This window comes from Taudactylus pleione, unplaced genomic scaffold, assembly GCF_031769625.1.
Source record: "Taudactylus pleione unplaced genomic scaffold, aTauple2 ptg000026l, whole genome shotgun sequence".
Lineage (NCBI taxonomy): Eukaryota > Metazoa > Chordata > Amphibia > Anura > Myobatrachidae > Taudactylus > Taudactylus pleione.
The window spans coordinates 31,086,692-31,110,303 of NW_028284428.1; positions in this window are offsets into that span (position 1 = coordinate 31,086,692).

A 23,612-nucleotide genomic window follows, 5' to 3' on the forward strand; every position below is an offset into this window, starting at 1 on the left:
CTCGCGGCACTCGGCATCCCTACGTTCGGGATGCCGGGCGCCGGTCTCCCGGCATCGGGGAAATGCGGGCGTCTACATCTAGATGCCCGGCATTTCACCCTTGCCGGGAAATGACAGTCGGTAAGCCGGCTGCCGGTATTTAGGCAGTCGGCTTCCTGATTGCCTCCCCTTCACATACATCTGTTAGGGAAGTCCAGCCTCTCATCAGCGTTTATTGTGACTATTGTCTGCTCTCAACCTGATTATTATTATAAGCCAAGTTCCAGCATACTCCAGAATGGGAGGCTAGTCCTCACATTCGCCAGCTCAAAAACATGACAGTCCTTATTTTTTAAAGGTGATATCTGCTCTGCAGTAATGGTCACCCTATTTCCACTTTATGGGGCTCTGTTGCCATAAATAACCGGTTTAGTATAGCACTTGTTCCAGACATCCAATAGATATGTGGATTCTCCTTTCCAATCTGATCTCTTTTCCCTACAATGATCAAGGATAGAAAATCTATTCATAAGAAGGACGTACAGTAGTTAGACCTAGTGGGCTAAATGTAATAGGGTGAGAGTTTAGAAAATGTGAGAGTTTAGCAGTAAACTCTCTCACATTGGTCCAAATTTTATCTTCAAAATGGGAAAACATCTGGTTCAGAGTTTAAATCATGAGAGTTTTTTTAATCTAAAAACATGCAAGTTTGCATGTTCTCGGACTCTATTACATTGTCAGAGTTTAAAAAGTGTGAGAGTTTACTGCTAAACTCTCATATTTTCTAAACTCTCACTCTATTACATTTGGCCCAGACTCCAACCAGACATGAGACCATTTCTTCAACTAGCTACCTCTAACCATGATCCCGATACTTATTCTCAGGACTCCAAATCCCAACAACCATTTTCCAATGATTTGTCACAAGTGTGTAGTCTGGATCTCCAACAATCCTCAACTATTAGACAAGAAATAACAGAGGGCCTGATTCAAACCCGCTCGCGAGCGCTGAGCGCTCGCAAGCGGGTCGATGGTGCCCTAGTGCGCATGCGCACGACGGAGGCTGCTCCGTCGTGCGCATGCGCGAGACCCGGCTAGCGACGGGGAAGCCGTCGCTCCGGGTCTCGCACCAAAGGGGGCGTGCTGTCGATGTTGATTGACAGCACGCCCCCTTTGGAGGGCGTGCCGGGGGCGTGGCTGCCAGACGGAGGCGTTCCCATGGGAACGCCTACCGTCTGGGTCCGGCCCCACTGACATCACTAGTGATGTCAGTGGGAGTGATTTTGGCTCTGATAGAGCCAAAATCACTCCAGGGCTTGCGGTCACCTACCGCAGGGTCTTGTCGCAAGCCCGATGGTCGCGATGGTCTTGACCATCGCGACCATCTTTTTGGCCGCTCGCATATGCTGTGGGTGGTAACCCACAGCTATGCGAGCGGCCAGGAGGCCACTCCAAGTTTAGATAGGAGGGCCCTGATTCAGAGCGAGCGCTCTGGTCAGAGCCTCCGGCTCTGAATCAGGCCCAGGAATCCTTTACTTATATCAAAATACTTCTGACTAAACAAAATATTCATGATACAGTCAGAAAAGAAGTTGCAGCTATTCAAAGTGATATATTCCAACACCCAGATTGCATCAATACTTTAGAGGACTTAATGGTAGTTTTCAGATGACTTTTTCTTATAAACTAAAATATATCATTGACCTACAAGCTAAATGGATTGAAGGGGTTAACCACTAGTGAAAACCATCCAAAACACGTAATAGATGTCAATTAAACATGAAAAACATTTATTTTATAATAGATCATACAGTAAATTGCAATAATCTAATTAAAAATCAAATTAATTATAATTAAATTCAAACAAACACAAATATATTATTATTATTATCATTTATTTATATGGTGCCACAAGTGTTCCGCAGCGCCTTACAAAGTACATAGGCAAATAGGTTGACTTACAGTGACTTACAGTACAATACAATACAGGACATGGATAATATACATTGCTACATTCGCGACCATAACACCCAGATAAGAAACAGAGCAAAGCAACCAAGTGTTAGGTGTCCTAGTGGGGAGTAAGAGAAGTAGATGAAAGTAGAGTTAGGAGAAGCACAAGAGGGTAGAGGGCCCTGCTCATAAGAGCTTACATTCATATGAATGGACTCCAGAGAGAAATAAACAGTCTCCTCACCACTATAAATCAATTGTTGCACAGTGGATAATTGAAGGTACCAGTGATAGTCTATTGCATACATATCACAAGGATCAAGATGTAAAACATAATTAATCCTGAAGGAATCCTGGTATTAAACAGTAGGTCTTGGATTTGTAGCAATTGATAAATATCAGTTCACTCAAATGCCAGCTGGAACAATGTAATACTATTACTGTGCTTTTAACAAATGCGCCATATGAAGAATAATGCTCCACAGCACTCAGATCAAAATACAAATGAGCAGCACACTGTTGTCTGTACTGCTGCAAATATTGGAACATCCAGTTTATTTCAAGTCAGTGCTTTTAGGATCACACAGAACAGGTCCAAAGTTTGCAACCACTAAGTAGACAAAGGGCCTTATGATAATAAATCAGCATCAAAACTGTCATCATCACTGCTTATACTCCTTATTGTATCAACATTACATTCACTAGTGTGAGCCTGCTTACTGGGGTGAGAGCATGCTGCTAGCTTTCAAAATAAGGCTGTCCAATTCCATAGTGCATATCCTGTGCTTTCTTTTAAAAGGGAGCCGCTGGAGTTACAAAAGAGGTGGTTTACAAACTCATTACTCCGCCATTCCCCGTGGCGATTTCTTCAGATGGTAGCAGTAAGTGAACAAGGAACTCTATTTAAACCAGCATTAGCCAATCAAGGGTGAGTTCCTTGATTACACTAATAATATTCACCATTGTTAAATGCATTAAAACACAATAATATCTAATCTATAGGAGATTATTAGAAGCCACATTTCAATACAAGCTAAAGAACTCTGACTGCTCAAGTTCAGGATGGATAACCTGGACAATAGTAGGTGAAGATGCAACAAAATCTGCATCACAGGATGTCCCCAAGTGTTGTCTGACAGATATAATAACATATTTATGCTCGACAATTTATATAGAGCCCAGACACTAAGAGGCACCCCTACAGATAAACCATGCCATGTATGGACTCAGGGCCGGATTACTAATGGAGTGGGTGGAGCTCCAGCTCCAGGCCAACCATTGAAATAGGCCCATAGGATTCAACGCAGTGCAGACAGGAAAAAAAAATCCCTGTGAACACTGTCTGCACTGCTTTGAATCCGACAACACTGCACTGCAGTGATGGAGCATTCGAAGTCTGGTCCATTCACCCCCTCCATGCATCGGCTGTCCGAAGCTCCGTCACTAGCTATCAAAATATTCTATCCCTGCAGTCCGAGGCTCCGCCCCCATGCCGTCCGACGCTCCGCCCCCCAGGTCGTACTAGCTTCACTGGCCATGTGAAATTGTGTCCCTTGGGTCACCAGATGCTCTGGGCAATTAAATTAAACTATAAGGTTAGCCTTTCGAGCGGAGTGCAGAGGCTGAGCTGCTGTGAGAAGAAGCCAGCATGCATAACCAGCGTTCCTTCCCACAGGTCAGTGTAATGCCTGGCACCTATTTATGTGTGTGTGTGGGTGTGTGTGTGTGTATGTACTGTATGCAGTGCTTAAAGTGATCCTAGAGAAGTGGGGGAACTCACCCTCCTCCTCATAAAAAATGACAATGTGCGCTGTAGACGTGCGGTGAGAAAAGGGGCGTGGCTCTCAAAAGAAAGGGGCGTGGTCACAAACTAAATGGGCGTTGTCACATAATTGTATTCCCATTTCAAATTACACCATTCAGTAGCACAATCTTGATTCACCCAATTCACATTACACCACATAGTAGTGGCACTTATTCATGTATGGCACACAGCAGTGCCCTTTTTACACAATGCTCACCTTTGTGCCCCTTATACTCAATGCCCACAGTAGTAGGGCCCCTTATACAATGCCCACAGCAGTAGTGCCCTTTATGCAAATGCATGCCCATTGTAGTGGTGCCCCTGATGCAGTGCCCCCAGTAGTGGTAGTGCCCCCCTGAATAATGCCTCTTGTAGTTGTTCCCCCTGAGTAATGCCCCCCCAGTCCCGTATTGTGAAGCAGATACAAAATATAAAACCTAATCTTTCCTTAAGTCCAGCTCCCACGTCCACTGCCATCGCCTAGTCCGCCGGGCTGCTCCTCTGAACCATGGGAGAGACATCATGACGTCTCACCCATAGTGCACTGCACTCAGCGGGAGCCGGAGCTCATGAGTGAGCTCCAGCCTCCGGCTGCTGCTGGTGCTGAGGGGAGGGAGCTGGTAACAAAATCTTAGCGGACGCCCGACAAATGCAGCCTCCCTGCGGCGCCGGGGTTAGGTGGGTCGGAGGAGGTAGAACTGGTTCTGTCTCCAAAAATAAGTGACGGAACGCAGTTCCGCCCCGTTCCGACACACTTTAACCCCTGACTGTATGTTCATATGTATATATATATATATATATATATATATATATATTATATATATATATATATATATATATACACACACAAACATGATATATGCATACAAATACACACATCATGTTTGTGTGTGTGTGTATATATATATATATATTGTGATAGGATCACTGGTAAAGTGGTCTGTGGCAGGTACATTTGTCCCAGATTCCTGTCTTTTGTGTTTTAAACCCCCAGGAGAAAGTCTGCAGTGTAACAGGCTTGAGTTTCGGCTTTTTGAAAAGCCGGTTTGGGACCTGGGGGTTGTGGGTGAGAGGAGAGGGAGGGCTCCACCTACGGCCACTCCAGGTTTTGGTTCTCGCAGCCTGGTAACAGGCTTGATTGGGTTCCCACCTGAGGGTGGCTAATATAAGCCTAGTGTGTTGAGGGCTGATTGTCTCACCTGGGAGAGCAGGCAGGGAGTTTGCTCAGAGACACTTGAAAAACCTATCTGTGAGTACTGTGCTGTGCTTTGTTGCTGGCGAGGGCATTAGGCCCTGCCAGGTTCTGGTAGTGAGGGAACTACCTGTGAAGTTAGTGCCCCGACAGGGCTAAGATTTATATTTATGTTTTCTTTATATTTCTGTCATTGTACAATAAAGACTGGCGCCGACCAGCTTGTACTTGCATCCAGACTGGTGTGCTGCTTCCCTGCTGCTGTGTGTGTAAGGAAGGAGTCCTCTACCCAGGACAGGGACCCCCTAACCTAACTGTGTCACAATATATATATATATATATATATATATATATACACACACACACATTATATTATATTATATATAAACAAATTATCCCTTATCTCGCACTAAAACCTAGAAGCAGCACATCAAGTGAAACCCCTGTTAGTGGGCTCCAGACAATAAAAATGATAAGAGATACCTGAAGGCGCTAATGTATAATAATGCAAACTTAGTAAATTCACATATAAAATCTTTTGTGTGATGGTTCAGATGATTTCATTAGAAGACTTATTCAGTCCATAACTCCAGTTTCATTTGATAATCTCAGAATGAGTGGTCCTGAAAATACACCAGCTCACCAGAATGTCACCCATGAAAATGGCCAAATGGCCTCTCATTAGAAGATTCCAAAATGTGTTTATTTGGATAAATTACAAATATTGTACAATGGCTTACATTAAAACATGATGTTAAACATCCCACTGTAAGTGTAGAGCAGATGTTGTATTCCACCACCACCCTTGTGGATGTGAGCTCACTGGTGGTATGCTCCACAAAAAGGGACGATATCAATACCCTACGATATCAATACCGGACCAGATGGTGGCGGACGCAGGAGCGGGGTTTAAGGTAAGTATTGTTTTTTTTTTTTAATATAAGCGGCACTACAGGGGTATCACCATATGGGCACTACATGGGCATTACTATGGGGGCATCATATGGGCACTACAGGGGCATTACTATATGGGCACTACAGGGGCATTACTATATGGGCACTACAGGGGCATTACTATGGGGACATTACCATATGGGCACTACAGGGGAATTATCATATATGCACTACTACGGGGGCATTACCATATGGGCACCACTACAGGGGCATTACTATATGGGTACTAGTACAGGGGCATTACTATAGTGCACTGCTGAAGGGGACATTACTATAGGGGCACTGCTGCAGGGGGCATTACTATGGGGGAATTAAGTGGGGGGGCACCAAATTACTGTCTTGCCCCAGGTGACAAAAATCCTAGTGTCACGTCTGAGACTGGAGTAGAAGACGTGGAGGACCTAAGTTGTGGGAGGAAGCAGAGACAAGGGGCCTGGATATATGTTCTCCACATCCACAGGTCTTGAGTGTTGGCGAGACCTGGGCAAAGGTGTGGAATCTAACCCACAGGATGGTGTTCGCCAGTGACCCCCCCAATTGGGATTTGGGCTTAGCTGCACCCCGTGAGCAGGTTGCGGTCCTTTGACCAGGTACCCCAGCCCTGCGGGAATAGAGACCCAACACCCGAGGCCCAGAGAGGTGATGCCTGGATAGGCACTAGTAATACCCTAACCGTACAATAACTATATCTTGACACGTGGATCAAATATCAAGTGGAGACTCACGGTTACTTGAGAAATCGCCAGAGACAGAGGACACACAGGTAGGGATGGTATACACTGCTGCACGGATGTTCACCAGAGACGGGAGGCACACAGGTGGAGATGGTATACACTGCTGCACAATATTCACCAGAGACGGGAGGCACACAGGTGGAGGTGATATACACTGCTGCACAATATTCACCAGAGACGGGAAGCACACAGGTGGAGATGGTATACACTGCTGCACAATATTCACCAGAGACGGGAGGCACACAGGTGGAGATGGTATCACTGCTGCTGTAAGAAAGGTTTAGGAACCTGGACTGGGAACTCACTAAGGCACGCTAGGAGACAACCGTTGTTCAGGCAACTTCCTGGAACCTGTGGAACAGTTATATACCCAGGGGAACCCTTTGATAGGTGCACAGCGTCAGCTGATCACTCACCTATCCTGGGAAGAAGATGCTGTCACATGGGCCGACTGTCATGGCGGCGCCCATGTCCAGAATTGTGATGCCAGACACCAGCCCACCAGGAAGCCACTGCATGTGGGGAGAATACTCAGCTTCTCCCCCGCCGCCGCGCCAGTTGCCTGACCACCCAGGATGACAGGGGAAGCCAGCGGCGCGGTAAGCGGGAGCCGATCCCCGGCTGAGCCCTGACAGTACCCCCCCTTTCAGGGTGGGCACTGAACACCCATCAGGTTTATCTGGAAATCTCCTATGAAAACTCTGGATTAGTCGCGGAGCATGCACATCAGAGGCTTTGATCCAGGCCCTTTCCTCGGGGCCATAGCCCTTCCAATCAATGAGATATTGAAGGGTGTTAAATCTGTGCCGAGAATCTAGGATCCTCTCCACCTCAAATTCAGTGCCTTGTAACGTCTTAACTTGAGGTAATTTAGGAGAACAACTCTGAAAACGATTGAGCACCAGAGGTCGTAAAAGAGAAACGTGAAAAGTGTTTGAAATCTTCATTTGAGGGGGAAGTTCCAATTTGTAGGTTACTGGACTGATTACCTTAAGGACACAATATGGCCCAATAAAGCGTGGGGCGAGTTTCATGGACGGTACTCTTAACCGAATATTCTTGGAGGACAACCAAACCCTGTCCCCAACTCTCAACAGTGGAACAGCCAAACGTCTCCTGTCTGCAAATTTCTTGTAATTTTTTGAAGATTGCTTTAATGATTTATGAATTTTACTCCACAAAACTGAAAAGGATTGGATCTCCTGGTTCACAGCAGGAACATACATGGAAGGGAGCTTTTGGAAATCTGGAACTCGTGGGTGTCTACCAAAGACCATAAAAAAAGGAGTGGATTTAGAAGAAGAATGGTATTTAAAATTATGAGAAAACTCTGCCCAGGGTAGGAGGTCCACCCAATCATCCTGGGAGGATGACACAAAGAGCTTAATGAAGGTCTCCAGCTCTTGATTGACCCTTTCCGTTTGACCATTCGACTGTGGGTGGTAGGCCGAGGAAAAGTTCAGTTTGATTCCACACATATTACATAGGGCTCTCCAGAATTTGGCTATAAATTGAAAACCTCGATCAGAGACTATTTCCTTTGGGAGACCGTGTAATCTGAAGATGTCTCGAATAAAAATTTTTGCTAATTGAGGGGCTGAAGGAAGGCCAACCAGTGGGATAAAATGTGCCATTTTAGAAAAGCGATCCACGACCACCCATATTGTGTTATGCCCTTTGCACCGGGGTAGTTCAGAAATGAAATCCTTTGAGATGTGGGTCCATGGAGCAGCTGGAATAGATAGAGGACGTAGAGGACCAACCACCTTTCTACGTGGAGTCTTATGTTGGGCGCATTTAATACAGGACAGGACAAACTCCCTGACATCCTTCTTCATGGTAGGCCACCAGTAAGATCGGAGTAAGAACTGATAGGTTTTGGTGATTCCAGTGTGACCTGCGAACAAGGATGCATGAGCCCAAAGCAGTAGTCTTTTGCGTAAATTAGGAGGTACAAAAATTTTTCCAGGTGGTAGAGATATTACTTGAGTAGGAGCAAACACCTTTGGGTCTAAAATGGAACGAAGTTGAGAACACTCCTACTCCTCCAACTTGGTCATAAAGGAGCGAGATAATGCATCAGCTTTTTTGTTCAACACACCTGGACGAAACTGAAGTTTTAAATCAAACCTAGAAAAGAAAAGTGACCATCGTGCCTGCCTGGCATTCAACCGGTGTGCAGTTTGCAGATAGATTAGATTCTTATGGTCTGTAATAATCGTGACAGGAAATTTAGCCCCTTCAAGAAGATACCGCCATTCCTCCAAGGCCAAACGCAGAGCTAACAGTTCTTGGTCAAACAATTTTGAAAACAATGTGAACCCCAGGATAGGATTTGCATAGTATCCCAGTCGAAGACAGGATTGTGTTTTTTCAACCAGGGTAACCCTAATACCAGCTCATAGGAGGATTCGGGTAATACAAAAAATTCTAGCATTTCCTGATGTAAGCATCCAACTCGGACAGTCACAGGATAAGAGAGTGAAGAAATGGGTAGCTCCACCAGGGTTTTACCATCTAGACCGGACAGTAACAATTTATTCGGTAGGGGGACGACTGGAACACCCAAAGTGTGAATCAATTTTTCTGCAATAAAATTACAAGCAGCTCCAGAATCAATTAAAGCATGGACCTTTCTTGTCCTGGACTTATGGGAAAGCGACACTACTAGAAGACTTTCTGATAATTGGGATGGCTTGAGAATGACCCCCAACTGAATGCTCCCTACTTCAGTCAGGGTCTCGCATTTCCCGCAAGTAGAGGACAATTCTTCAGAATGTGGTTAGGTGCAGCGCAATAAATACACAGCTTATTTTGGAAGCGTCTATTGCGTTCTGCCGGGGTGAGTTTGGTTCTATTAACCTGCATCAGTTCCTCTTCACTAGCAGGGATGGGCATAGGCGGATTGGCAGCAGAAGAACGAGCTGGTAGACGTTCACCTCTTCCCCTACTAGCCCACCTTTCTCGGTGACGAAGATCAATTTTGATACAGAGAGAGATAACGTCAGCAAAGGATTCTGGCAAATCTCTGGAGGCGAGCTCATCCTTCATCCTCTCAGAGAGTAGATGAAGGAAGGAAGCCTTAAGCGCTTCCTCGTTCCATTTTAATTCTGATGCCAGGGTCTGAAACTGGACTACATACTGCCCTATGGATCGTGTGCCCTGACGCACGCGGAGAAGATCAGAAGATGCAGATGCAGAACGGCCTGGCTCATCAAAAATTCTCTTAAATGCTAAAACAAATTCCTCGTAAGTAGATACAATGGGGTCGGCCCGTTCCCATAGAGGGGAGACCCAATCTAACGCTGCTCCAGTTAACAGGGAAATAACATATGCCACCTTTGCCCGAGACGTGGGAAAATTCTGGGGAAGGCACTCAAATTGGATCTCACATTGGTTAATGAATCCGCGGCACCGCCTGGGATCACCGTCAAACCTCTCCGGAGTAGCTAACTGGAGTCGGGGTTTGGGGGTAGGAACCACCAGTGGAGGGACTGATGGAGAAGGTGCGGGAGCTGCAGCCAGAGGAGCCGGAAGAATAGAAGCCAACGTGGTTTGAATAGAAACCAGTTGCCTCGAGAGCTCCTGTAAATACTGAGCCACTTGTTGTTGGGCCGCCTCTTGGTTGTCCATCCGAGAGGTCAGCTCTTGTAGTGACCCAGTACCTTGAGATCCTGCAGCCTCCATTAGGCCTGAACAAACTGTCACGTCTGAGACTGGAGTAGAAGACGTGGAGTACCTAAGTTGTGGGAGGAAGCGGAGATGAGGGGCCAGGATATATGTTTTCCTCATCCACAGGTCTTGAGTGTTGGCGAGACCTGGGCAAAGGTGCAGAATCTAACCCACAGGATGGTGTTCGCCAGTGACCCCCCCAATTGGGATTTGGGCTTAGCTGCACCCCGTGAGCAGGTCGCGGTCCTTTGACCAGGTTCCCAAGCCCTGCGGGAATAGAGACCCAACACCCATGGCCCAGAGAGGAGATGCCTGGATAGGCACTAGTAATACCCTAACCGTACAATAACTATATCTTGACACGTGGATCAAATATCAAGTGGAGACTCACGGTTACTTGAGAAATCGCCAGAGACAGAGGGCACACAGGTAGGGATGGTATACACTGCTGCACGGATATTCACCAGAGACGGGAGGCACACAGGTGGAGATGGTATACACTGCTGCACGATATTCACCAGAGACGGGAGGCACACAGGTGGAGGTGATATACACTGCTGCACGATATTCACCAGAGACGGGAGGCACACAGGTGGAGGTAATATACACTGCTGCACAATATTCACCAGAGACGGGAAGCACACAGGTGGAGATGGTATACACTGCTGCACAATATTCACCAGAGACGGGAGTCACACAGGTGGAGATGGTATCACTGCTGCTGTAAGAAAGGTTTAGGAACCTGGACCAAGAACTCACTAAGGCACGCTAGGAGACAACCGTTGTTCAGGCAACTTCCTGGAACCTGTGGAACAGTTATATACCCAGGGGAACCCTTTGATAGGTGCACAGCATCAGCTGATCACTCACCTATCCTGGGAAGAAGATGCTGTCACATGGGCCGACTGTCATGGCGGCGCCCATGTCCAGAATTGTGATGCCAGACACCAGCCCACCAGGAAGCCACTGCATGCGGGGAGAATACTCAGCTTCTCCCCCGCCGTCGCGCCAGCTGCCCGACCACCCAGGATGACAGGGGAAGCCGGCGGTGCGGTAAGCGGGAGCCGATCCCCAGCTGTGCCCTGACACCTAGTTTCGGCCCTGCCCAAACCATCCGTACCTCATGGGTTTAGTCAGTGGAGTAGGGAGAGGTAGTTGGAGTTTGGTGAGAAGTTGGTGGATTTGTGGTTTTTGGCGATTTCTGAGTGTTGTATTGTGTGTGTAAGTTGTCTTGTGCTTTATGTTGTTTTGTTATTTATTAGTCTGGGTCGTTTTGTTGTCTTTGTTCATTTAATTAAAGTATTTTGTCATTCTTTGTGTGTGTGTAGTGTGGTGGTAGTTTTGAAGTGTTTGTTTGTCTTTAGCTTTCAGTGTTATTTGTAATTTGTCTGTGTTAATATGTCAGGGTCAGAGATAGGGAGGTGGAGAGGGTTGTAGTCCAGGATCCTTAGTTCTGATGATGGTAGTGCTGGTGCACCCAGGACATGCACCAGGGCCAAGACTGCTTGCTAGGACAAATTTTCTTTTGGTGAAAACATAGCATTAGAGACGGATGTTATGAAGTATCACCATCAGCGTTTTGGGTGTGAGGCAGCACGGGTATCTACCAGTAAGAAAAACAATATGGCAGAAGGTGTTAGCGGCAGTTAATGCTGAGGGTAATGTGTTCAGGACCATAGATATCTGTTAAAAACACCTGTCAGACATGAAGCACTGTGTCAAAAAGAAGATGGGGAAGTCTGCAGGGGGAGACAGGTGGTGGCTCTTCCTATGTTACAGAATATCTCAACTACCTCTTGAGGAATCAGTACGATTCCTCCAGAAGTAGTGGAGAGCACACATGTTGGTAATTATAAATTTGGTTCATAATTGTCTAAATGTTTTAGCCGGGAGTGGTATGAAATACCTGCGGCTCAATAGTTGCTGGTTCAAATCCCAATGCTGGAACCCCGAACACTGCAGATCCCAACAGGATAGGTAAGTACTCTATCCCTACCACTCTCCCCCCCTAACTCCCCCTTAGTGGTGCCTAACCCTAACCTCCCCTAGTGCCTAACCCTAACCTCCCCCCAGGGGTGCCTAACCTCCTTCCTGTGCCTAACACTAACCCCCCTCCCTGGGGGGGTGCCTAACCCTAACATCCCCCTGGGGATGGCTAAACCTAACCCCCCCATCCCCGGGATAGCGGCATCTGCATTTTGCTGGCGGACGGGATTCCGGCATCGGTATATCGGTGGCCAGGATCCGGTCCACCGGCATTTTAATTACATCCTATTGTAGCCATATTGTGGCTCTGTTTTTGGCTGTTTGTGTGCTCCCAAGCCACCTGTTATCATATTGTATTTGCTGTGTTTTATAGTGATGTCAAATGTATTGAGTGTATTGTAGGCATCGTGTGGGCCTGTTTCCATAGGTGCAAAGTGCATGTTTATGTTTATTTAACCAACATTTAAGTGTATGTACTTAAATGTTTTTTACATCCCACTACCATTAGAAAATAATGTTTGTATTGTATAATGTAATGTTGTAGACATACCCATATGTGTTGTGCTTAAAATCACTAACTAAAAATCACAGTGTCAATGTGATCTTATTGAGGTGTTCTGAATGAACATATTCCTCTATAAAAAGTTTCCAATATGTCATTTTGTATTGATATTTTAAATCCAATAATACCTGTTTTCACATGTGGTGTGACAACACCTATATATCCACTGCTTATTTTATATTTTTTAGGTTTTGGGAGACCTGGGGCCAACACCAAACCATCCAGCTTAAACATTTTCTAACACAAGTATAATAAATAAGCACACAGACAAGATATACACATCATATGTCCAGAAATGTCAGCCATTTAACCACGAGGTGATTAGAGTAGGTAAAATACTAGAAGAAATGTGCACTGACAATAGATTCCATGATACATTTGTGTGCTTAATAAAGGACAACCACAAATTTCATCAGGCTTACGTACACATGCTGGAGGATAATTTAACACATCAGCAGTTATTTAAATGATGGAATCCCGCAATAGTGCTACCAGAGACTTAAATAATAGCCTAAGGAATTTAGGTCGACAGATCATTCATAGATTACACATGTATATATTGTAGTAATTATGCGTTTGCATAATTTTGGTTAGATGTTGTAAATGTTCAATTTACTTCCATGTGAATAATGTTGTGTGATGGAATTTTTTGCGTATTTGTATTCTACAAAAAAAAAAGTTAACTCACCATCAAAAATGCAAACACTAATTGTCATTCTGTTTGTTGTCTCTTGAAATTTACAAATTAATGGGCAATAATATAGGTTACACATATACATTTGACTGAGTACGATGGTCATACAGTAGGATAAAAAAAAATTCTAAGAAAGAAAAAAAGACTTTTGAAATACATCTTTGGCTTCTTGTTTTGGGGTTAATAATATGTATGTTGTTGAGAAGGGATGTAGTTAGCTTGCTGACGCCTGGGATGCCAGCCATCTAAATCCCGACGTCGGAAGCCCGACTTGGGACTAATGATAGGTGTTGAAATACTGACGTCTATCATTAGCCCCACACCGAAATCCTGACAAGCTGACATCCCGAACGAAGGTAAGCAGGGCTGCTTAGCTGTTAGCCGCGGGCGGAAGGGTTAGGTTTAGGAACCATTGCAGGGTTAGGGTTAGGATTGGGGGGGTTAGGCACCACTGGGGGGTGGTAAGGTTTAGGCATTACTAGGGGGGGCACTAAGGGGGTAATTGGTAGTTAGGTTTAGGCATCAAGGGGGGAGGGTTAGGTTTAGGCACTTACGGGGAGGGTTATGGTTAGAGTGCGGGATGGGGAGGGTTATAGTGTGGGGTGAGGAGAGTTAGGGTACAAAAAGAGAGGGTTAGGGAAAGTAGAGGAGGTAATTATACTTACTGGACCCCTGTCTGGATCTTCACCATCGGGATGCCGCTGTCGGTCTTCTGACCACCGGCATCCCGTACGCTGGGTAATTATACCTATTCCGTTGAGAAATCATGTAAATAATGTGGTCTTTCATCACTATGTCCTATATACAGGCAAGCTAAAAATAATTTTTACAACTATCTTTAAATTAAATATTTTTTAAGAGTACAACATAGCAATACAATGTGCATAGACACTGAACATGAATAAGGACTACTGCCAAACATGTCACACAGGGACAACAAATGTCACTGTTAATATTTTATGTTGTGTTTATTGTTTAAATAATAGAAAAAAAACCTATAATTTAAAAGTGAATGATATAATCAAGTCTAATGGCTATTTTGTATTACCCACATGACAGATATATATTTACATAAAACACATCTAATTATTGTTATTCTTATATGAAAAGAAACACATACTGATAAAATGGTGTTCAATGAGCTCTTACCTGCCTCCCACTGTCTGAAGTCAGATTGTTGCCTCATTCAACAGAATCCTCTGCCTGCTGACTGTCTAATACATAATCATGTCCCACACCTTGTTGCAAACACAGCTTATGTAAAAAACAGCAGCTGAGCAAAATGTCTGATATTATGGATGGACTGTACAACAAAATGCCACCTGAGCTGTCCAGACAGCGGAAGTGAGATTTCATTAGCCCAAAAAATCTTTCTATCACCGCTCTAGTGGCCTTATGTGCATCATTATACCTGTGCTCAGCAGGGGACTGTGGAAGCAACAACAGAGTCAGTAGCCAGGAGAAACAGCTGTACCCAGAATATCCTAAACAAAGAAAAATAAAAAAAACATTTACATATAAACATGTGGTTTGGGCTTAAAGAGCAAATGATTTAAAATGGTTTAATTACTCACGTAATAGCCAACCCTTATCAAATTGATCATGAAGGGCTGACTGACTGAGGGTAAAAAATCATGACATGAGCCCGGGTAACCCACCACAATACTCATTGCTTCCAGGTTTGCATCACAAACCAGCTGTACATTAGTGGAGTGTACATGGTGCCTATTAAGATATACGTGCGCTAGGTGGTCTCAGCCCAAAGCAGTCAATCACATCCAGAACATTTGGCATGCCTGCTATGCAGTCAAGGTAGCTTTTTATCGTATACCACTGTGACTCCTGGCTAGGAAACCAGATAGAGGCACCAAACAAAGGCTTGGGTGAGGTATTATGAAAAAGTGGACTGTGAAGTCCCAATAACTCTACCAGTGACAGTCTGAAAATTCTCAGTAGCCAGAAAGTGCAACACAACCATGAGCTTATGCATGCCTGAGACTAGATCATACAGATGGAGTAAGTTGTTACGATTGAGCCGGACCATCTGTATGACCTCATCATTGACCAATGCTTTCAGGTTCAAATACCCTCTTAAAAAACAAGGCCTCCACGGAACCTGAATAACCTGCTGACCTTGTTCAGTTTCTTACTCCTGGGTCCTTTCAGCCTGTTGGAAGAGTCTCAGGAATCCCACAGCACCCTGCTTCAAACCACAAGACACAAATTCTGCTATCTTGGATTCAGAGAAAGGTATGCTGCAACTTTGGACCCTTTTATAGGCATCATAATTGTTTGCAGAATGCTTTCAAATAGAAACACATGTGAAAAAGACTGTTCCCAGAGCAAATGTATATCCAAATCGCTGGGCAAAAGCTGGTGCATTTGAAACTTCTATTTCAACACCGTGTTTCACACATTTATGGACGATTTTTAAGATACGATTGATAGTAAATTTCAGTGTTTCACATATGTGTAAAGAAAGTACTGCTGTGTTGAGTGGATGGCGTATTATTTTCTATTAGTTTTTACGGCCACGTTTGAAGTACAGCTTCCATGTTCACCTCCGTAAAGACGGAAAATACTCCCGTTTTTTGCATAGTAAATTCCTGTGTTTGTAAAAATGGCTAAATACTCCCAGAAAATGCAAAATCAGACTAACACAATTCTTTGAAAATTCACCCCTTATTCTGAGTTGAGAGCAAAGCAAAAAAGAGCAAGTAATTGTGTGCCTTGCCAAAACCATGTTGCACTGCAGATGGGTCAGATATATAAAATGTACAAAAAGATTTACATTTGAGAATGGGGGTGTGTCTAAATGCAAATCTAAATTGCAACGTAAAAATAAAGCTGTACAAATTACAAAGAAAACTTATCAATAAAGAAATAAAACATAGGGGTCTATTTAACGATAAGTTAATAGGTAATATTTTATATCAGTGGTGCCTGCAATTCCATCAGCAAGTCATAACAAAACTATCCTATGTGTAAGCACCCAGATGCTACCCTGTTACACCGACCCAGTGGCAAGTGAAGATAGGACTGAGATTTACAGTATATGATACTGAGAGGCTATGCACCCCCCCTTGTTATGACTCCTGCACTATTACATACAGTAAGACCCATAGGTGTAAATTTATTAAAGTGAGAGTTTTTAAAAGTGTAGATGTTGCCCAAAGCAACCAGATTCTAGCTATTATCTTCTAAAATGTGATTGGTTGCTATTCCACTTCTAAAAACTATCACTTTTGTAAATATACCCCCTAGAGTCCATCTATGGAGGGTCTTGTGCCTATAACAACCATCCACAGTTTCCTTAGTGTTAGATGCACACATCGGTACTTAGGTGGCCACCAGGTCTTGTACCTCCGAACATTAGGGGCTTATGAAACAGATAGGAGATCATTAGGTAATATCTGGAGTAGTAGTGTATAAGCAACAGTAATATGGCAAGGACACAATTAACTGAAATACTGATAACTACCACTAGTTTTCTCCAGTACACTGGAGCATGTAGTAGCAAGGGTATAATATGCAGACAGATGTAGAGTAATGCAATTCCTGAAGGGCAGCACAGGTGAAATGCAAGTAATCATACTCTCAGATCTGCACCACAGTTCCTAAGGCAGTAGCAATGGCTAAATACAGCCACTATTATTGCATTGGCAGCAGCATAGCACAGCAATCCAATATAGAAAAGCAGTGGTATTAAAACATTGATTCCAGCAAGCCACAAGTGGACTGCTCAGCAGATAATGAATGCACAGGTCACACAGCAGTATACTAAGGAGAATATAACAGCAGAGGTAATGCACAGTAGTGAACCACTTAGATGAGTAAATCATTCAGAAAGACAGTTAGAATATCAGGAACACTAACCAAGAACAGTGACCGAATGACAAGCCCCAAGAAAAACTATCACCAGCATGGAAGTGTGGAACCGACTGCCTTTTAACAGCACTGGAAGCCAATCAGCACTTTAATTAAACATATGAATTGCAGTTGCTGGGCTGCATGTAGCAGTAAAAAAGCCAGGACCAGAAGGTACTGCAACTGCAAAGAGTCCTGGTAGCCTAGCAACCACTGGGACTACCAGATAATGCAGCTTGTATGACATGGTGTCCCAGTTGCCTAGCAATAACCAAAGCCCGCAATGGAGGAGAGCCACGACGGTGGCTCATAAAACCTCTTCCCATTTTTGTGATCGCCATACAAAATTAAAAGCATTTTTGTGACCACCATACAATCCTTACAGCATTTTTGTGAATGCCATACACTACAGAAAGCATTTTTGTAACCGCCATAACCTACAGGGCATGATCCGGCCCTAACAGACAAAGGAGAGAGGGGGAGATGGAGATAGTGACAGAGTGTATATATTGTAATTTATTAACGCATGAAGTGATCATTCATTCTTTCAATTTATAATTAAACTGAGTTGAAAAAATATATAACGAAAATAAATTAAGTTGTAAACACCTAAGTTGTAACACCTATGCGTTATTTGTACATTGAAGTGACTGTATTGACAAGCAAAGAAAGTGGAAAAGGGAGCAATAATGGGGCAAAACAGTGACGTGGAAAGTTCAGAAAACATGGGGGGAAATAAAAAGCAGATGGGGAAAGGGTAGCAGAGGTGGCAAAACAAGCAGATAGGGAAAGGAAAGAAGAAACGGGGGGGAAACTGAGCAGACAAGGAATGAGGAGCAGAGATAGGGTCAAAATAGCAGATGGGGGGAAAGGGCAGCAGCTTTGGTGCAAAAAATAGCATTAAGGGGAGCAGCAATGGGAAATAAACACGGCAGATGGTAAAAAGGGCAAATGGTGAAATGGCAGCAGCAATGAGTGCCAACAGAACAGACAGTACAGAGGAGCAGGGGCATGTCGCAGAGAGCTTCCCACTCATGGTGATTAGCAGTGCTCAAAGTGTGCCAGTATGCTACAGTATGAAATACTGGCACTTCAAGCAATAAACATTTTTTAAAGAAGTTTTCTGGCCTGTAGAGCTCAAAGCAGAGGCGTGGCTTGAGTCTCCCTCAGGCACACTACGGAGTCCTGCTGCCCCCCATCGCCAACTACCCTGACTGCCTGTCAGTGACAGGACAGCCCCTCATACTGCCACTGCAGTCAAGGGCAAAATTACCCCAGTGCACCACACTGGGGCCACTGGGGAGCGAGGGGCCTGCCATCCCCTTTGATCATTGATGATCCACAGAGTGGCTGTCAATGATCATCATCTTAATTGATGATCCACAGAGCAACTGTAGGCGGCTGCTACCCATCATTGATGATCCACAGAGTGGTTGGTCCTTTACTGTAGTTTAGCAGTTTGTGTAAACAGCTCAGCACCTCTGTAAAGAGCGCAGTTGGATCCTGCTGATTAGCCCTGATCTTACACTGCAGCAAGTGGCGGAGCACCCATCACAGTTGCTTTCTATTCTGCATAGGGCTGTACTAGCCCTTTACATGTGTGGGGAGTTCAGACAGATCCCCTTGGTGACTGCTGATTCTCTACTGTAACAAGCAACGGCGTACCCACCACTGCTGCTTTCTAGTCTGCATAGCACTGGACTAGCACTTTAACCCGGGAACCTGTCAGTAAATGTGTGGGGAGTTCAGACAGATCCCGTTGGTGACTGCTGATCCTATACTGCAGCAAGCGACGGTGCACCCACAGCTGCTGCATGGTCAGCAGGGTTCCAGGAAGCCTGCCATTACCCCAGTCCCCTAACCTCACAGCATACAGTGCAGCTAGCTTTCTGCAGGTAACTGGACACTGGTGACAACCCAAAACCAAAAGTGATGTAAATGCAGAAAAGCCCCTGTGAATACTGCAGAGCCAAAAGGGTGATCATTTTAGAATAGTTTAGATTCCCCTTCATCCACAAGGTCTTACATCAGTACTTAGTTGGACTTCCCCACCTTCCCATCCGACTCTGTTGTTTCCTCATTGTTTTTCTGTTTGCTACATGGCAGTATTATAGAAAATGAACAAATAAATCCTGCACCAGTATGCAAAAGACAATTCACAAACCAACAATTGACATAAAATCAATCAAAAATAGAAAAATCCACTATGTTGGTGGTGCTCCCAGGGAAAAGTATAAATCATACTTAAGTACACAGAAAACCTCTAGATTGAGGCTAAACAAGAAATTTCCTACTTGGGGCACACTTATAAAACACGAATAATGAAATGGTAGTATAATTAAAACTTAACCTTTAATATAGTTATATAAATAAAATCTATAGGGTATATTGGAGACTTAAATTATTGACCATATGTATCAGTCTCCCCTGATTAAATGTAACACTCAATAATTATGCTTTATCAGGCGAAAACATATATATTTTTATAATAAGTAGCACTCTATAAATAGAAATATCTATGGGGTTTCAATCCTCCATTACTGAGTGCTATGGCGGCACACTCCTGCAATAATTAATGTAGGTGGATATAGGCTACATGAATTAATATTAGCCATAATAAATCGAAATTAAGCCCATATTATCCACCTAGGTTGATTAGTATGATTTAGTATGAATATTGCACTTAGCCCATTAGACTGCAATATATATATGAAAACCTATGTGCAGTCTTAATACCCAGGGTATCTCAACAATTAATTTCTAAATAGTCAAATAATTTATTGCACTTGGCCCAATACATATGTAATGAAATCATAAAACCTGGAACTGGTGCAAAAAAAGGGGGGAAGAATACATTAACAATAATCAGATAAATGATGGACCCATCGATTAATATGTAATAATTGCACTCCGCCCAGATACAGTTGTCATTAGATTATATACATCTATCGTGCACATCTCATATCAAAGTGTGCACAGACAGGATAAATCCTGAGAACATGAGACTGGTACCTCACAATTAATTGAATACTATAGGTATCCAACAACTTCTAAATGAAACCAAATAATTGCACTTAACCCTAATACATATTCCATACACGTGCTATTTGAGATTTCATATAAGAGTATACATAAACAGGGTAAATCCTGAAAGCACCATGTTAGGGCTTATAAGAACCACATATGTCTGCTTAAATTGCACCTTGCCTGGTATAAAAATAGAAAAAGCAGGTTTAAACAAGGCAAATCCTGAAAACTTGCAATAAATGCAAAAGAATAAAGAACAATTTCACTCTCTTTAGATAAATTATTGCACTTTGCCCAAATATCACAAACAAACAAACAAACAAACAAACATCGCAGGCTGCACATATATGGTACAACACCCATCACTTTCCTATGTAGAAATGTGTCAGCTTAGAATAAGAAAACAATGGTAAATAGGGCAAAGTACGGCACTATTGCCCCAATCACCTTCTACTGTCTGAGGTCTTCCCTGAGCGGACCCCAAATGAGAGAGGGATCTCGGAAAGCACCGATAGAGAAAGGCAAGTGGGAGGACACTGTCTCGTGTGCGGTGTTAGGCTGTCCTTGATGGCAGTATTGTCAACCTCTCTCCTCACCTTCTGTCTCTCCCTTTCACTTTCTTTTTATCTGCCTCTGCCTTTCCCAGTCATCTTCTGCTCATCAACCTGTGCCTCTCCCCATCACCATCTGCTCATCACCCCCTGGTTCTTGCCATTACCCTCTGCCCATCAGTCTCTGCCTGTCCATCACCCTTTGCTCTTCACTCTGTGCCTCTCTCATCACCCGCTGCCTCTGGCAATTGCCCCTCATACTCTGCCTCTCCACGTCAACCTCTGCCTGTCACCCTCTGCTTCTGGCAATTACACTCTGCCTGGTACCCTCTGCCTCATCCTATGCCAGCAGACCTCCGAGTAGCACTGCTGAAATCAGATACTGTTGAGTTTAAATGGGGCACATAGTAATTGATTAAAGTGGCCACAACTGGGGTGTTGTCTGTATTGTTTGATGGTCACATGGCGCACTATCATGTGGTATATTAATTTAGCATGGGGCCTAGAAGGGAGGGGCCCAAAGCATTTTTGAACCTGGGCTACCACTCACAAGTTCTGACACTGGCCACAGTGACTGTTTGTGCTTCTGGCTGAGCCATAACTCAATCTCACTCAGCCACACTGCTGAGCCCTGTAGCATGCTGCCACACGCCCATGTGTGACCTTACTGCCACCCATCCCCCACTGCTAGTACTACCCTGACAGCCTTTCAGTGACAGGAGAGCCCCTTATACTGGCCATCACGGTGACTGTTTGTGTGGCTGGCTGAGCCCTGGAGCTCATCCCTGCTGCTGGGGCCTCTTAATTGCTGGGGCATTCTCTCCTCCCTTGTACCGTAGTTCCTACCGCTGGCTCCCGCACTGCTCCACTCCTAATCATTCCTCTGGATGGATCCCTCTCCACTCCACCTTTACAACCTTCAGTCAGACTCAGACAGCCTCCTTCTCAGCACTGTTACAAAGGCAACTGGTTGGTAAAAACAGTTGTCACAATTACTATTCCTGCTCAGTGTGAACCCCACCACCTTTGTGTACCCCAATGTGATGCATGTCCATTAATACTGAGACATTAGTTCTACTTGCACCACTGTCACAACTTCTACATTTTCTATACCTCCACTTCAAAACGCTCACTTTGACCACTAGTGTGCAGGGAAATTATAAGGACTGCTCTATAGGAGACAAGAAATTACCTACATACAACACTGCAGACTACCGTGATTTTACTCCTGAAGTAGGGAATAAAAAGAAAACTGCAAGTAGTAGATAAGTAATAGAGGCAATGCACATTAAAATCCTCCCATCTGCCCCATCACACAGTACAATAGCCCCCCTGCCCCCTGCGGAAATACCCGTCCTATGTAAAATTCCAGATCACGTTAACCACATCACCGGAGGAAGGATTTACAGAACTGCAGTGCAGCCTTCTTGCCTAGTCTCTTTCAGTCTGATTGTCCAGGTGATGAGAGTAGGAGGGGAATTTACACCAAAACCGCCATACAGACTGTAGTGATGCTGAATATGACTCACAGACAGTCTTGGCTCCCAATATACAGCTGTCTCGTCTGTAATCCCCTCATCAGGCATGAACTCCACATAATCCTGATTACCGATGGGGCTCCTGGAGGGGGTCCCCACACACAGCACCAGTGGCATCATGGCAGTGGCAGTGCCCCCAAGTGGGAAGTTTTTGTTCGATATAATGTTTGTTATTATGAATTAATACCCGAGGTCTATACATACCTGAACAAATGTCTAAAGTCTTTAGATCATTGTGGACAGACAGGATAGATATAACCATAAATTAAGAAACTTATTTAAGACATGAGACCTGATTCAAAGGTGCACCAAAATCCCATTGTGGCTGCAATTTTGTTCACAGCACTTGTGTAAATATATGCAAATGTGGCAGCCACAGGAATTTATATTGAGACACCCAACTAGTACCATCCTAAATCCACTGCTTGCATACAAAGACACACAATCGGTCGCAGATCGGTTGCACCATCAATTTTCTGAGACCCTATGGTGACTCAGAATGTTTGTCGCAAGAAAGCCACTGGAGCCTTTACCACTGCATACAAATTCACAGGATGAGACATCCGCAAAATAATCTTGACATTCTTGCATTTGCCTCGTCCCACTGTAACCTCCCACAAATGCTCCCTGACTGTCAATCACACTGCGTCCAAGTCCTCACTGCACCGCAATCAGTAATCTAACTTAACTGAACCAACGAATCACATGATATTCAGATACACATTTAAGATACATAGTAAAAGGGAATTGGGCAAAAAAAAAGTAGCTTGACCTTGACTTGGTTCCTGTCTGTCTGGGGCATTCATACATTCTGTATGTCACAAACAACCGGAAGAACATCTTATTTGTGTCTAGAACATTTCAGAACAAAGCTTTGAGCAGAATATATTATCTTTGTTTATATGCTATAGTCTTTAAAAGCACATGCTGAATGATGAGCAGAGTTATGCTGGGTACACACTGGCCGACATATTGTGTGCACGTTGACCAGTGTGTACCAGCGACACTTGCTGCAGAGTCCATGGGGAGGGGGCCAGTGGGACCCATGGCCAGATGGCATATGATGGTTGTTCAGTGTGTATGGTTGTTCATTTGATGA